The sequence below is a fragment of the Sus scrofa genome, chromosome 15 (genome assembly GCF_000003025.6).
Source record: "Sus scrofa isolate TJ Tabasco breed Duroc chromosome 15, Sscrofa11.1, whole genome shotgun sequence".
In the NCBI taxonomy this organism is placed as follows: Eukaryota; Metazoa; Chordata; class Mammalia; order Artiodactyla; family Suidae; genus Sus; species Sus scrofa.
The window spans coordinates 2178901-2192521 of NC_010457.5; the positions used below are offsets into that span (position 1 = coordinate 2178901).

The following is a 13621-nucleotide window of genomic DNA, read 5'->3' on the forward strand; positions in this document are numbered from 1 at the left end:
ATAATCCAAGGGTAGACCTGTTGATAAAATGTCCCAGTATGTCACTGAAAAAATATGCTATATTCTTTTTTGTCTTATTTCCAAGATAAGGATAATTTTTCCTAATTCTAATGGATACATCAGAATAAAATCTTTTGTGGAGGGAGGCAATTCTGGAGAATCATAAGAATTTTTTTTAAATGATTTTTATTTTTTCCATTATAGTTGGTTTACAGTGTTCTGTCAATTTTCTACTGTACAGTAAAGTAACCCAGTCACACATACATATATACATTTTTTTTCTCACATTATCCTCCATCATGCACCACAATAAGTGACTAGATATAGTTCCCAGTGCTATACAGCAGGATCCCATTGCTTACCCACTCCAAAGGCAATAGTTAGCATCTATTAACCTCAAACTCCAGTCCATCCCACTTCCTCCCCTCCCCCTTGGCAACCCCAAGTCTGGTCTCCAAGTCCATGAGTTTCTTTTCTGTGGAAAGGTTTATTTGTACTGTATATTAGATTCCAGATATAAATGATATCATGTTGTATTTGTCTTTCTCTTTCTGACTTACTTCACTTAGTATGAGAGTCTCTAGTTCCAACCATGTTGCTGCAAATGGCACTATTTTGTTCTTTTTTATGGCTGAATAGTATTCCATTGTGTATATATAACATATCTTCTTAATCCATTCATCTGTCAATGGACATTTATGCTGTTTCCATGTCTTGGCTTCTGTGAATAGTGCTGCCTTATTTGGCTATGGTAGAAATGGAGTCAGTTGTGACTTCCTGGGTTGCAGTCAGTTTGGCTTTATAGTCAGGTAATCTCTTTTCTTGTGGTTGGTGTTCTGTCCCATGGCATCCACAATCACCAAGGAGATCATTTGTATTTCATTATGGGTATTTTCGCCCCAGGATATTTAATGACTTATTCTTATTGCAAATGTTTAGCCATCCTCATCACACATATTATACCAAGATAGTATAATTTTCTTATGTAATTTGTGTAGAAAAAAATATCTCAACATAAAACAAAATAGTATTTGCTGATTGCATTTAGAGCATACCTTCCTCTTTTTCTGTCATCTGCTCTACTACCTACTCCACTCTAAGATCAAATGGGTTTTCAAGGGATCCTGAGCACTGTGACTATTACATGGCATTCAGGCCTGTATAGATCTTCCCTTCACATTCTTTAACATGTATGTTTCTCTGTGTGTCTACATATATAAGTTCACACATATATGTATCTATATATGTACACACATACATACACAAATATGTATAAAATAAGTATACATACATAATTGTATATGGTATATACATACTCATGTATTTATTAGCAATTTGAAGATTCTGGCTTTTCATGTTTATATGAGTTAAATAATTCATTCATTCTATCATTCCATCAGGCACTATTTTCTCACTTAACTAGTATTCTTTTCATACAGACATTGGGCTTGATGCCAGGCATATACCTTTGAAAATAAATGAAGATGGTAAGCCTCCCTCTTGGAGCTTAAAGTCTTATGGGAGATACAGAAGACAAATTTATCATCTATCTATCATCTGTCTACCTATTTATCAATCTATCATCTATTTATATATAATATAAAAATGAAATATAAGGTGCTATAAGAATGCAAATCAGAGAAAATAAACTAATGAAAACCAAAATAGTTTTCCCTGAAGCAATCATAAGAAAATTAAGAATGAGGAATAAGTACAGTTTACTCAGGATGTCATGGGCCATGTTTGAAATAACATTGGAAATAATTAGATATGGTTTTTATACCAGAAAAAAGCCAAATGTTTTGTCATTCATTGTGTTCAAGAGGATAGTAATCCCTGTGTACCTTTGCTTTCTGTAGTGAGTAATGGAAAATCCAACTCAAATGTCTAAGAAAGAGGAATTTATTGCCTCATATAATGGAACAGTGGTTTCAGATTCCACTTATTCTAGGAGTCAAATTATTTTCTTCTTTCTTAATTTTTAGCATTTCCTAGTTGCTATTGGCTCCATTATCTAAGCCTACATGCTTTCAAGAAAGTAGCTTATAGCCCCTGGGACAATAATCTTTCAGGTTTGAATCCAGCGAAAATGCCCGTTCATCATCATAAGATCTGAAATTCAAATTAGACTAGCTCAGGTCACTTACCAACCCCTGAAATAATACCACAAAACACTAGAAAATAAAAAAAAAAAAAACATAAAATTTATGCCCAATCTCAAATGCATAATACTATTAATCTTACTTTTTATAGCTGTATACACTTTGATTTCTTCTCCATATGACAACTTTGTAACATTTTCTACAGAGAAACTAGAAAGATAATTCAAAGTTTCCTCTAGCATAGTTGATACATTTTTATTATTGAGAGATTAAAAACATTATATGATTGTTATATGATTTATTAGAATATGTTATTTGTAGGACTATTTTTGGATATATGAAACTATTGAAGTTATGCCTACCTTACTTACAACCAGCAATTAGTGCTTATTGCTAGTTCCAAAATCCCATCCTGACAGCTTTCTGTGGCTACTTTTGGTATCTCTGTTTTAACCTGGGTTTCTTCAAATACAGAGGCTGAGCCAGAGTTGTGTATGTTAAGTCCTTAGGGTGGAACGAGATCTTAGAGGGAAGAGGAAGAGTTATGGATAGTAAAGTGAAAGGACAGTAGGCCAATTGTATTGGACACCACTGCAAGTGACCACCTTGGGGAGCATTATTAGATGAGTCTCTGAATTATTTTTTGACAGAAGAAATGGAAACATATTTACACACTGGATTCCTGTGAGTCCCATCTTCCACTGATCAAGGGTGACCTTTGGGAATTAACATCCCATTGTACATGTGTGTGCCAGGCGAATTGCCACAGTATCCCACATCATTGTACTGGAGAAGCTCTGGAGTAGAAAGTGAGATGTAGGTAAACTGTGTGGTTCTAAGAGAAGTCTGTCAGGTTATGCTTGTGCAAAGGTGGTCAAAGCAGTATAGAATGGGTTGGGCAGCAATGGCTGAAGTCCAAGGAGGGTTGAGAAGATTTGAAGAGAAACATGCATGCCCCATTTGCTTCTGTGGAAAAAACACATAGCCTGGAGTTTATAAAATTGTCAATTTTTGAAACATTAAAAGGCATATGATGTGCATAGATATTTATATTTAAATATATATCATATTTCAAGAATACTTTTCATCCATGAAAGGCAATCTTAATGAAATAAAGAGTTTTTTCCTGTCTCTCATGATGCTTCTTCTATATCATTGCTTCTCATCACATGTGAAGAAAGTAAGACCCTATCTGATTCTATCTGTAATATAATTTTTTTAAAAAATCCTTAAATTTAAATACACAAATAAAGCTTTTCAAGGAAAAATGAACAAATTCTGAATAGAGTCTAGCTGGCTATTTCCATGTCTGTATTTTTACAGGTCTTCTTACAGAAGTATTCCATTGAAAACTCCAGTTGTCTAAACTGTAAACATTCATACATTACTCTAAATGTTTTTCTTTTGTGTCTCTTCTAAGTCTTCTAAATTTAAAATAAAGAAAATGTAATCATCCCCACTGGGTTAAAGATTTTTCCTAGTTGGAGAAGGTGATTTCCTCTCCTTGACTTATTTCTCAGCTGTTATAATCATTTGTAAAACAGATTAAGAAACACCTTTGACATTCTCCTGTGGCTTTGAGATTGCTATGTAGCTATTCATCCTCCACAGAGAAATCAAATGAATGAATTACTAGCATTTAACAAAAAAAGAAATCTTCACATGAAAAAAGCTGGGAAATATTTGACGAGAGCAGTAGACTCTAATCGAGTTAGTAAATAATAATGAAAACCACAGTGCAATGACAATGAAAAAGAGAACAAATAGGTTGGCCTGATGAGATTTCATAAAAATTTTGGCACTAAAAAACTGGGAAAATTTCCTTGCCTATTCATATCAGCTAAAACATTTCCTATTAAGAACAGCATAAAAAATGGAAACTTTCTGTAGAAATTTTTAATAGGTTTATTTGTTATGCAATTTTTTCTTTACCCTTCATAAAAACATTAATTATTTTAGGACACCAGGAAACCAGGTAAATTTACTTAATTACCTTTGTAAGTTTTTATGTACAAAGTAATTAGGAAGCTTTGCACTTCTTAAAAGCCACAGATATTTTTCTCAGTCTCTCAGGAATATAAGTTAATACACTTATATTAATATAAGTTAATAAGTTAATAAACTATTTTAATTGTACAATTAACTTATGTTAATTTCAAAAATTTGGAAAAACACATGAGAAAAAAAATGCTATTTGCCTATAACCTTAACACCCAGAGAGAATCATTCAACATTTGATAGTCTTCCAAATTGCTTTAATGCCTATATATACATGTAAACCACAATACACACACATATACATGAAAATATCAAAATAAATCATATTACAGCACTGTTCTACACTTTGTATATATGCTCCAAAAATTCTTTTGTATCAGTAAACAACCTACACATTTACTATGTGTATATACCATATAAACACACAAAGTCACACACACATACCCCCACATATGTGTGTACACTATTTTCAAATTGATAAGTTAAAAATAGAAATCTGCACTAACAGCTCTGAAAAAACAGTAATCTTGTTTTTGAAGTAAAAATGATTCATTCTCATTAAAAAATTCTTTCCAAGCAAAACAAAAAAGGACTAAAGAAAACAAATTCAATCCCATGAGCTGAAAATAACCATTGTTAACTTTGGAAAACCAAGCCAAATTTCTTTTACGAATATACTCAAATAGAAGAATAAGTAGATAAATGTATATAAGAACACTTTTACAAAATAAGATAATTAAATATTATTTAAAATAAATATATTATCATTAATTTTCCTAGAACATAAAAGTGAATAAAATCAAGTGACACTGACACTTCTGATAAATACTTTTTCACTGCAATAGGTGCTAGTTCCTAAAATATTTCTAAAATTTATAGCAGCAAACTAGGTGATACAAAAGAACACATAACTGACATGGAGGATAGAAAAATGGAAATCACCCAATCAGAAACTCTAAAAACAAAACAAAACACAAAAACACCACATTTAAAAAAATGAGAAGTCTGAGGGATCCCTAGGACAACAGTAAACATACCAACATTGGCATTACAGGGGTCCCAAAAAAAGAAACAGAGAAAAGCATCAAAGATGTATTTGAAAATTTTTTTATTTTTTCTTTTTATGGCCATACCTGCAGCATATGGAAGTTCCTAGGATAGAGTTCAAATCAGAGCTGTAGCTGGAGCCTACACCACAGCAATGGCAACACTGGATCCAAGCTGCACCTGTGAACTTCACCAAAGCTTGTGGAAACTGTGGATCCTTAACCCAACTGAGCAAGGCCAGGGATCAATACTTGGTTCTTAACCCATGGAGCCACAGCAGGAACTCCTTTGATAACATTTTGTCTTAAAACTTCCCAAAACTGAAGAGGGAAATAGATATCCAGGTACAGGAAGCACAGAAATTCCCAAATAAGATGAACCCAAACAGATCCACACCAAGACATATCAAAATAAAATAGCAAAAGTAAATGATATAAAGAGAATTATAAAAGCAAGCAAGAGTGAAACAAAGAGATACATATGAAGGAACCCCCATAAGGCTATCAGCTGATTTCTCTGCAGAAATTTTGCAGGCCATAAGGGAGTGGCATGGTACATTCAGAATGCTGACAGGGAAAAATATGCAATATAGGATAAGTGTAGCAAGATTATCATTTAAAATTGAAGTAGAGTTAAAAGAACTTCAAAAGCAGGCAAAAACTAAGAATTTACACAGAACTAAACCTACCCTAAAAGAAATGTTAAAGGGTCACCTATTAGTGGAAAAGACTATAACAAGAAGTAAAAATTTATAGGAAAGGAAAATTCCCAGTAGTAAAGGCAAATATAAAGAAAAGGCTGAGGATCAATCACTTAAATAAGCTAGTATGAAGATTAAAAGACAAAAAATTATATGATCAACTGTAACTACAATAATCAGTAAAGGAATAAACATGAAGATATAAAATATGACATCAAAACACAAAAGGTTGGGAAAGAGGAATAAAATATATAGACTTTTTAGAATGTTTCCTCACTTAAATGACTACTGTTTAACACAAGTAGATATAGTTATAAGCCAACATATATAAACCCATGGTAACCACAAATCAAAAATCTACATTGAATATACAAAAACTAGAAGGAATGAAATACAAGCATACCACTAAATAAATTATTAAACCATAAGGGAAGAAATTGAAAGAAGAATATAACAAAGTACAAAAACAATTAGAAAACAAGTAACAAAATAACAATATGTACATACCTATCAATAATCACTTTAAATGTCAATGAACCAAAAACTTTAGTCAAAGGACATGGGATGACTGACTGAATAAAAAACACAAGAGCCATCAAAAGACTCACTTCAGAGCTAAAGACACAAACAGACTGAAAGTGAGAGGATGAAAAAAAGATATTTCATGAAAATGGAAATGACAAGAAAGTGGGGATAGTAACACTCAGACAAAATAAACTTTAAAACAAACTCTATAATGAAAGAAAAAGAATAACATTATAGTATGATAAAGGGATCAATACAAGAATAGGATATTATACTCATTAACATATATGCACCAAATCCAGGAGCACCTAAATACATAAAGCAAATGTTAACAGACATGAAGAGAGAATTTGACAATAATAATAGGGGGTTTTAACACCCACTTACATCAAAGAATAGTTCATTGATCCAGAGAGAAAATCAATAAGGCATGAGTGTCCTTAAAAGACACATTAGACAAGCTGTACCTGATGGATATCTATAGGACATTCCATCCAAAACCAGCAGAATACACGAACTTTTCAAGTGCACACATGGAAGTTTCTCCAGGATAGAACACATGCTAGGCTCCAAAATAAGTCTCAACAAATCTAAGGAGATAGAAATTATATCAAACACTGTCTCTGACTCCATTGTATGAAACAGAAATTAATTACAATAGGAAAAATGGTAAAAGCACAAACACATGGAGACTAAAGAATATGCTACTAAAAACCAATAGAGCAATGAGGAAATAAAAGAGGAAGTCATAAAAAATCTTGAGACAAACAAAAACTACTACTATGGCATGTAGTAAAATCAGCTTGAAGAAGCTTATAGTATTACAGGCCTACCTCACGAAATAATAAAACATCTCAAAATAAACAACCTAACCAACTATCTAAAGGAATTGGAAAAAGAACAAAGCATAAAGTCAGAAGGAAGGAAATCAGAAAGACCAGAAAAGAAATAAATAAAATAGAAACCAAAAGCAGTAGAAAAGATCAATAAAACCAAGAGCTGGCTTTTTTAAAAGATAAATAAATTTGACAAACCTTTAGCCAAGCTCATCAAGGAAAAAAGAGAGAGGATCCAAATAAATAAAATAAAATAATGCAAGAGGAGAAATAACAACAAATATAACAGAGACAGAAAATATCTTAAGAGAAACCACAAACAGCTACATGCTGAAAAATTAGACAATCTAGAAGAAATGGATAAATTACTAAAAATATACAAACTTCAAAGAGAGAATCAGGGAAAAAATACATAATCTGAACAGACTGATCACAAGAAGTGAGACTGAATTTATAATACAAAAACTCCCAGTAAACAAAAGTCCCAGACCAGAAGGCTTCTCAAGGGAATTCTAACAAACATATAAATAAGAGCGAATATCTTCCTCAAACTATTCCAAAATATTGAAGTGGAGGGAATATTTCCTAATCCATTCTGAGGCCATCATTACCCTGATACCAAAATCAGACAAAGACAGAGAAGATAGTAAAGCCAAAGGATGGAAGGAAATTGAGTCCCTGAATCACTCCTTGTAAGGAAGCTGCCCCAAATATCAGGACTATCCACTTTGTTTATGTGACTCTGAAGTACATTTCTATTTTGCTAAACCACTGAGGCATGAGGATCTAGGAAGCAGCTGGCATTACCTCAATAATATAGGACTAGAGCTAAAGTGAGGAAGGATAAACTCATAAAGTTATTCTTAGGAATAGAACAGGAATTTTAAAATAATCTAATTCATCCATGAGAAGCAAGAAGACATAAGCCAGGGATTGAAAACTCAAAACAACACACGGCCTATGCAGATAATGGAACAGAGTAAGAAAAGGCAGAATATGTGAAAATATCAATTACTACACACATAATAAAGATTTCTACATTATAATTAAATTATCCTATATAACCACACAAGATAATTCAACCATGGACTATATTAGACTATATTTCAAATTTAATTTTTTAAAAACTTTAATTGAAAATGACTTCTTATTAAATGTTTCTTTCTTCATTGCCATTACATTGATTTTTAACTATGAACCTTACTCATTTTCTTCTGTACCAAGATACTCATTTAAATCTAATATTCAAGTTATGATAGGCAGTAAATAATTCATCCTTGAAAATGTTAACTGAGAATATTTATTTTTATGCTGCTTCATAATGTAAAACAGCTGTTCATAAAGGTACATATTTTGAACATGGAAAGAATCCATGAATGTCCTTTTTTATGCTTTGGATAATTACTCCCAAGATATTTCAGAAACCTGGTATTCCAACAGCTTCAGATTTAGTTTTTAGTACCATTTTGCCCTTTAGTTCAGCATCTTCCAGTTGTATTTCTTCATTCATACTACCAGTATTGGTTGAGATAGGAAATTAATCAATTTTACTTCATTTTCATAAGGTCTACAACTATATAGCCTTTCTTGAAATTCAATGTTCATCTTCACAATGTTGGAAATGTAATTCATCAAATTCTTTTCATTTCTTAAAACTAATTTCAGCATAGGAAAATGAGCCAGACTTTTTCTTCCTAAATGAATTTGCCAAAGGTGAGTATAGTGGGCTAAATGATGGCTCCAAAGATAAAGTATCCTAATCCCTGGAAATGGTAAATATTACTCTTTTTGGAAAAAGTGTCTTTGCAATTTTGATTAAGTTAAAGATCTTGAGATTGGGAGATTATTTTAGACCAACTAGATAGGCCTTAAATGCTGTCATCACAAGTAATTTTGTAAGACAGAAACAGAGATTAAAGACATAGAAGAGGAGGAGGCAGTGTGGTCACAGAAACTAGCATAATGCTGCTGCAAACCAACGATTGCAGGCAAACACCAGAAGCTAGAAGAGGTGAGAAACAGATTCTTCCCAAGAGCCTCCTGAGGGAATATGGCCCTCCTGACACCTTGGTTTCAGCCAACAAACTGATTTTGGAATTCTGATCTCCAGAACTGTGAGAAAATAAATCTCTTTGTTTTGACAAAGCAAGTTAATGGTAATTTGATATAGCAACCACAGGAAACTAATACAACATGCTTTCACTAGAAATTAATAAGAAATTAAATAATAAACATTTGTAATTAATTGGAATTTCCTTGCACAGAAATATTCAAATACATTTTGTTGGGTTGTTATTTAACTGAAAAATAAAATTTTGACCTATTCTTTCATTGAGAAGCAGGGGCAAGAAATTTCTTTGGAAAACATGAACAAATTAATTTTTTTCAGTAGTTTAAAAAATGCCTTTACCAACTCATTCTGACCTAGCTTCAATATTGTACAACAATCTACCTTATCGTGCATCTACTTCAAGGATGGATGAAACATAGAATGAATACAGTTTATTGCATTAACTACTGTGTATATTATTATCCTATTTTCAACCTTTTATAACAGACCTGCATGAACAGATAGTGCAAATTTTAAAATTTTTTATTGAAATATAGTTGATTTAACAATGTTGTGTTAGTTTCAGGTATACAGTAAAGTGATTTATTTGTTTACATATATATTACATATACACATACACACACACACACATATATATATCATTGCACATATGGTCAATTAATCTATGAGAAAGGAGGCAAGAATATACAATGGAAAAAGGACAGGCTCTTCATTGGGTGATGCTGGGAAAACTGGACAGCTACATGTAAAAGAATGAAATTAGAACATTCTCTAATACCATATACGAAAATAAACTCAAAATGAATTAAAGACCTAAATGTAAGACTGAATAATATAAAACTCCTAAAGGAAAAGATAGGTAGAACATTATTTGACATAAACTGCAGCAATACCTTTTGGATCCATCTCCTAGAATAATGGAAATAAAAACAAAAATAAATAAATGAGACATAATTAAACTTATAGGTTTTTGCACATCAAAGGAAACCATAAGCAGAACAAAAAGACAACCTACAGAATGGGAGAAAACATTCTCAAATGATGTGAGTGACAAGGGATTAATATACAAGCAGCTCATACAGCTCAATATCAAAAAGCAAACAATAAAATCAAAAAATGAGTAGATCTAAAAGGACATTTTTCCAAAGAAGATATACAGAAGGCACATGAAAAGATGCTCAATATTGCTAAGCATCAAAAGAAGGCAAGTCAGGAGTTCCCGTCGTGGCGCAGTGGTTAACGAATCCGACTAGGAACCATGAGGTTGCGGGTTCGGTCCCTGCCCTTGCTCAGTGGGTTAACGATCCAGCGTTGCCGTGAGCTGTGGTGTAGGTTGCAAATGCGGCTTGGATCCCGCGTTGCTGTGGCTCTGGTGTAGGCTGGTGGCTACAGCTCCGATTCAACCCCTAGCCTGGGAACCTCCATATGCCGCGGGAGCAGCCCAAGAAATAGCAACAACAACAACAACAACAAAAGACAAAAGATAAAAAAAAAAAAAGGCAAGTCAAAACTACAATAAGCTATCGCCTCACACTGGTAAGAATGGCCATCATCAAAAAATCTATAAGTAATAAATGCTGGAGAGGGTGTGTAGAAAAAGGAACCCTCCTACACCTTGAGTGGGAATGTAAATTGGTATAGCCACCATGGAGAACAGTATGAAGTTTCCTTAAAAAAATAAAAATAGAACTACCATAATCCTGCAATCTCACTCCTGTGCATATATATAGAGATAAACATAAATTCAAAAAGATATATGTGGACTTATTAATGACGGCCATTCTGACACGTGGGAGGTGGTATCTCATGGTAGTTTTGATTTACATTTCTCTAAATATCAGGGATGTTGAGCATTTTTTCATGTGCTTGTTGGCCATCTGTACATCTTCCTTGAGAAAATGTCTATTCAGGTCTTTCACCCATTTTTCCATTGGGCTGTTGCCTTTTTTGCTGTTGAGTTGTATAAGTTGTTCATATATTTTAGAGATGAAGCCCTTGTCCATTGCATCATTTGAAACTATTTTATCCCCCTCTGTAAGTTGTCTTTTTTTTTTTTCTTTTTGGTTTCCTTTGCTGTGCAAAAGCTTGTAAGTTTGATTAGGTCCCATTGGTTTATGTTTGCTTTTATTTCTGCTGCGTTTGGGTGACTGACCTGAGAAAACATTTGTAAGGTTGATGTCAGAGAATGTTTTGCCTATATTCTCTTCCGGAAGTTTGATGGTGTCTTGTCTTATATTTAAGTCTTTCAGCCATTTGGGGTTTGTTTTGGTGCATGGTGTGAGGGTGTGTTCCAGTTTCATTGATTTGCATGCAGCCGTCCAGGTTTCCCAGCAATTCTTGCTGAATAAGCTGTCTTTTTTTCATTTTATGTTCTTGCCTCCTTTGTCAAAGATTAATTGAACACAGGTGTCTGGGTTATTTCTGGGTTCTCTATTCTGTTCCATTGGTGTGTCTGTCTGTTTTGACACCAATACCACACTGTCTTAATGACTGTGGCTTTGTAATAGTGCCTGAAGTCTGGGAGAGTTATGCCTCCTGCTTGGTTTTTGTTCTTCAGAATTGCTTTGGCAATTCTAGGGCTTTGGTGGTTCCATATAAATTTTTGGATTGTTCTTTCCAGTTCTGTGATAGATGTCATGGGTAATTAGATAGGGATTGCATTGAATCTGTAGATTGCTTTGGGGAGTATGGCCATTTTTACAATATTAATTTTTCTAACCCAGGAGCATGGGATATCTTTCCTTTTCTTTTTATCTTCTTTAATTTCCTTGGTTAATGTTTTATAGTTCTCAGCATATAAGTCTTTTGCCTTCTTGGTCAGGTATATTCCCAGGTATTTGATTTTTTGAGGTGCAATTTTAAAAGGTATAGTATTTTTGTATTCCTTTTCTAATATTTCATTGTTAGTATACAGAAATGTGATTGATTTCTGAATGTTAATCTTATATCTTGCTACTTTGCTGAATTTGTTGATCAGTTCAAGTAGTTTTTGAGTTGAGTCCTTGGCGTTTTCTATGTATACAGTATCATGTCATCTGCATACAGTGACAGTTTTACCTCTTCTCTTCCTATTTGGATGCCTTTAATTTCCACAAATTACAAATGCTGGAGGGGGTGTAGAGAAAAGGGAACCCTCCTACACTGTTGGTGGGAATGTAAGCTGGTAAAACCACTATGGAGAACATTATGAAGGTACCTTAGAAAACTACACATAGAACTACCACGTGGCCCAGCAACCCCACTCTTGGGCATATATCCCAATAAAACTTTCCTTAAAAAGGCACATGCACCCACATGTTCATTGCAGCACTATGCACAATGGCCAAGACATGGAAACAACCCAAATGTTCATTGACAGATGACTGGATTAAGAAGATGTGTTATATATACACAATGGAATACTATTCAGCCATAAAAAAGTATGACATAATGCCATTTGCAGCAACATGGATGGAACTAGAGACTCTCGTACTGAGTGAAGTAAGTAAGAAAGAGAAAGACAAATTCCATATGATATCACATATCTGGAATCTAATATAAGGCACAATTTCTTTTCCTTTCCACAGAAAAGAAAATCATGGACTTGGAGAACAGACTTGTGGTTGCCAAGGGGGAGGGGGAGGGAGTGGGGTGTTTGGGGAGCTTGGGGTTACTAGATGTAAACTATTGCCTTTGGAATGGATTAGCAATGAGATCCTGCTGTGTAGCACTGGGAACTATGTCTAGTCACATATGGAACATGATAATGTGAGAAAATAGAATGTGTACATGTTATGTGTAACTGGGTCACCATCCTGTACAGTAGGAAAAAAATTGTCTTGGGGAAATAATTTAAAAAATTAAATTAAATTAGAAGAAAATATACATCCCAATGTTCATAAATGCACTATTTACACTAAACAAGACATGGAAGCAACCTGTTTCCAGAAACACACTATGGAATACTACTCAGCCATAAAAAATGAAATTTTGCCATCTGCAACAACACAGATGGACTTGGATGGCATTACACTACATGAAATAAGTCAGACAATGACAAATACTTTATGATATCTTTTATGTATGGAATCTAAAAATTAAAACAAACTAGAGAATATAAAAAAAAACAAGTCTTACAGATATAGAAAACAAACTAGTGGTTACTAGTGGGGAGAAGGAAGAAGGAAGGGGGCAGATAGGCCTAGGGGACTAAGAGATAGAAACTATCATAAATAAAATTTAAAAGCTATGCAGATATATTGTACAACATGGAGAATACATACATTATTTTATAATAACATTTTTTATATTTTTTATTTTTTATGGTTGTGCCTGTGGTATATAATGGAAATTCTCAGGCTAG

The 13621-nt window shown here is 33.4% G+C and overlaps 1 long non-coding RNA gene across 2 annotated transcripts in view; it reads right to left on the reverse strand.

Moving 5' to 3' along the window:
• The window catches only part of LOC102159607, a 30656-nt gene continuing 17665 nt past the window's right edge, over nt 631-13621 (reverse strand). For both annotated transcript variants that reach the window (XR_307914.3, XR_001301305.2), the window contains exon 3: nt 631-3068. This is a non-coding gene — a long non-coding RNA (uncharacterized LOC102159607). The remainder of the gene's footprint in view (nt 3069-13621) is intronic.